General features: G+C 33.9%; 1 pseudogene; it reads left to right on the forward strand.

The window, feature by feature from the left end:
* Positions 1-3,052: 3,052 nt before the first annotated feature.
* Positions 3,053-4,123, forward strand: LOC122683744 (annotated as a pseudogene).
* The last annotated feature ends 274 nt before the right edge of the window (positions 4,124-4,397 follow it).

A 4,397-nucleotide genomic window follows, 5' to 3' on the forward strand; every position in this document is an offset into this window, starting at 1 on the left:
AAAAAAAAGCAAAATTCTCATTGGTAAAATCAAATATACAGTAAGGTTAGTAAATCAAACATTTACAAAGCTAGTAGGATGATTAAAAGGCAAAACATTAAACTTACCTATATCCACAATTAGTTAAAGAACACTCAAAAATAAAATGTGGAAAGTATGATTTCAAAACATTAAACATTAGGAGAGGGTGAGTAAAAATACAGGGTTTTTAGAATGTCTTTGAACATAGATCAAATATATATATATACAGATATATATATATATACAGGAGACCTGTAATACAGGACACCTGGATTCGATCCCTGGGTTGGGAAGATCCCCTGGAGAAGGGAATAGCTATGCACTCCAGTATTTTGCCTGGAGAATTCCATGGCCAGAGGAGCCTGGTGGACTATGGTCCATGGCATCACAAAGAGTCAGGCATGACTGAGTGATTAGCACACACACATATACATTTTTGTAACATATATATTTTTATATTTTAGCATATAACTTTTGTAAATATGCTATACATATAAATATATGTGAACATGTATGTTTTTGTGAAAAACATAGCAACACAAACTAAAAACCTACAATAAATACATACATGTACACACACAAATAGAAATCGTGATTCAAATAAACTCTACAGAAAGTCATCAAATCACAAGGAAGAGAGGAAAAGAAGGAACAAAAAAGAAAAAAATAAGAATAACCGGAAAGCGATTAAGTAGCAATACTAGCAATAATCACTTTAAATTAGAACAGTCTCAATGCCCCAATCAAAACATATAGTGACTGAATGGTTAAAAACAAGACCCATATATTTGCTCTCTACAAGAGATGATCTTCAGATCTAAAGATACACACACTAAAGTGAAGTAATGGAAAAAAGTTATTTAATAAAAATGGAAAAAGGAAAAATGGCGGGAGTAGCAATACTTACATCAGACAAAGTAGATTTTAAAACAAAGCTCTAACAAGAGACAAGGAATAGTACATAGTAAAAAACTGGTTGATCTAACAAGAAGATATATATAACTGTAATATATATACACTCAACATAGGAGCACCTAAATACAGAAAGTGGTTATTAACACATGTAAATGGAGAAGCTGACAGTAACAAAATAATAGAAGGAGGATTCACCATATCACTTATATCAAGGAATGGATCGTCCATGGTGGTGGTTTAGTTGCTAAGTCGTGTCTGCTCTTGCGACCCCGTGGACTGTTGCGACCCCATGGACTGTAGCCCACAGGCTCCTCTGTTCATGAGATTTTCCAGGCAAAAATACTGGAGTGGGTTGTCATTTCCTTCTCCAGGGGGTCTTCCTGACCCAGGAATCGAACCCAGGTCTCCTGCATTGCAGGCAGATTCTTTCCCAACTGAGCTACAAGGGAAGCCCATCCATGTAGATCATCCATATAGAAAATCAATATGAAAACATTGACCTTAAAGGACACATTAGACTAGACTAGATATACTCTGTGTATGTCTGTGTGTGTGTGTGTGTGTGTGTGTGTGTGTGTGTGTGTGTGTGTAACCATTCCAACCGAAAGCAGCAGAATACAGTTTTCAAGTACATGGAACATTATCCCTGGGAGAACACATGCAAGAACAAAAACAAATACCCGTGAATTTGAGAAAATTGAAATTAAGCATATTTTCAGACAACAATGATATTATAGTATAGTTCAGCTACAAGAGAAAATAAAAATAAATAAAGGAAAAATGGGACAGAAGAAGTAAAATTGTCACTATTTGTAGATGGCAATGCTGTTTATAGAAAGTTCTAGAGAAATCACTGAAATCACATTAGAATTTATGCATGAATTCAGTAAAGTCGAAGGGTACAATGTTTCTACGTACTAACAACAAACTATCAGAAAGGTAAATTAAGAAATCAATCTCTTTTACAATTGTACCGAAATTTAAAAAATACCCAAGAATAAATCTAAACAGAGAGGTAAAAGGCCTATATTCAGACAACTATAAGACATGGTGAATGAAATTGAAGATGACACAAACAAATGGACGTATATACTGTGTTCATGGGTTGGAAGAATTAATGATATTAAAATGGCCAATTATAAATGGACAAATCAAATTAATAATGTTCTCACTGAGAAAATAAGGGGTAAAATCTTTATCAAGAAATATAAAAAATATATAAGAAAAACACCTTCCTGAAATCAATTAAAAATTTGAGTATATGGATACTAAATTTTTAGATTTGCTTAAAGTATCTTATCCAGATTTCAATCATTGTAGATTTGATCTCTAAATTCCAAGCGATTTCAATAAAATTGTTAATAAAAATTATTGCCATTGTTTATTTAAATAAATAAACAAAGCTTTCAAGAAGAAAACAAAGAACAAGAATGCTGTGTTATAAATAATTAAAAGATTTATTATAATAGCTAATGTTAATGAAAGATATTAATAATAGGAGCATTGGGTGAGGGTATATGAGGTATAAGATAACTACAAACATAAAATAATTTCCAAAGAAGTATATTTGAAAATGCATTAGAATTCTTCAGTAATCTAAATGAACAAGTGCTGAAATAGAAATGCTCTTGTGAAAAAAAAATGTAATAAACAAATTCTAGAGTACCGAGTGAATGATTGCATAATAAATGTGCCAGCTAAAGAAATAGAATATGTTGTAAATGTGTTGAGCAATTAATAGTTTTGAATTAATTGGAGAAGTAGTCTAATAATCACTCTGTTAACATATCAAATTAACTTCAGAGTGATTAAAATCTAATATAGAAATGAGGCCATATAAATAACATAATCAATTGTATCTAAATTCTTATTAGGTTTTGGAATGTTGAAGAATTTTCTAAGGAGAAAATTATTGATGGAGACAAAAAAGATGCAACATTTTCTAAAGCATTTTGTCACTTTTTGTGAAAGTTTTAATAATCTTATTTGTCCAAAATTATTTTAATTTTACAATTCATCCTAATTTCATACTGGTGAAATAACTAAGCATCTTTTTTTTTAATCGGGGTGGGGAACACATGTAACTAAGCATTTTAAAACAGTGAGATAGGCAGCTGCTCTTCCCGCCGCCACTGGAGGATCATCTACCCTTTGGTACAGACCAAAAAGCAAGTAGTAATTGGACAGAAGAAGAATGGCATCAAAACAGGTTTCCGGCAGCAAGTGCTTTGGCGGACTGCAGAAAGTTTTTGAACATGACAGTGTTGAATTGAAGTGCAAAATGAAATTTGCTGTCTATTTATCACCAAAGGCAGAAACTGGAAAATGCCCTGTGCTATGATGGCTGTCTGGTTTAACTTGCACAGAACAAAATTTTATATCAAAATCTGGTTATCATCAAGCTACTTCAGAACATGGCCTTGTCATTGCTCCAGATACCAGCCCTCGTGGCTGCAATATTAAAGGAGAAGAAGACAGCTGGGGCTTTGGCACTGATGCTGGGTTTTCTGTCAATGATACTGAAGATCTTTGGAAAACTAATTATAGAATGTACTCTTACCTAAGGAAGGAGCTTCCCCAACTCGTAAATGACAATTTTCCAGTGGACCCCCAAAAGATGTCTGTTTTTGGCCACTCAAGGGGAGGCCACGGAGCAGCTCTGATTTGTGCTTTGAAGAATCCTGGAAAATACAAATCTGTGTCAGCATTTGCTCCACTTTGCAACCCAGTGCTCTGTCATTGGGGCAAAAAAGCTTTTATTGGGTATTTGGGAATAGATCAAATTAAATAGGAGGCTTATGATGCTACCTATCTTGTGAAGTCCTATCCAGGTTCTCAGCTGGATATACTAATTGATCAAGGGAAAGATGATGAGTTCCTTTCAGATGGACAGTTACTTCCTGATAACTTCATAGCTGCCTGTACAGAAAAGAAAATCCCTGTTGTTTTCAGATTACAAGAGGGTTATGATCATAGCTACTACTTTATTGCAACCTTTATTGCTGATCACATCAGACATCATGCAAAATACCCGAATGCATGAAAAACTTCAGATAAGAGAATCTCTTCAGGATTATAAAATTGTAATAAACAGAATTGCAAGGAAATAAGATTTTAAAACTTTGGATTTCATAATGCTAAAAATACTTCATTCTGTAGTTGAATCACCCCCTGAATAAAGATATCAAACCTGAAAAAAAAAAATAGTGAGATAGACAAGTAACTCATGAAACAGCAGACTACTATACTACCATCAAATTAATAGTCTAAAAATGTGTTTTGTAACAAAGCACATATACAAAATTTGTGTGCATATACATATGTATGTAATAACTGGCTTCCCTGGTGGCTCAGTGGTAAAGAATCTGCCTGTGATGCAGGAGTTGTGGGATACAAGTGTTCGATCCCTGGGTTGGCAATATTCCCTGGAGGAGGGCATGGCGTCCCACTCCAGTATTCTT

Source organism: Cervus elaphus, chromosome 25 (assembly GCF_910594005.1).
Source record: "Cervus elaphus chromosome 25, mCerEla1.1, whole genome shotgun sequence".
NCBI classification, from domain to species: Eukaryota; Metazoa; Chordata; class Mammalia; order Artiodactyla; family Cervidae; genus Cervus; species Cervus elaphus.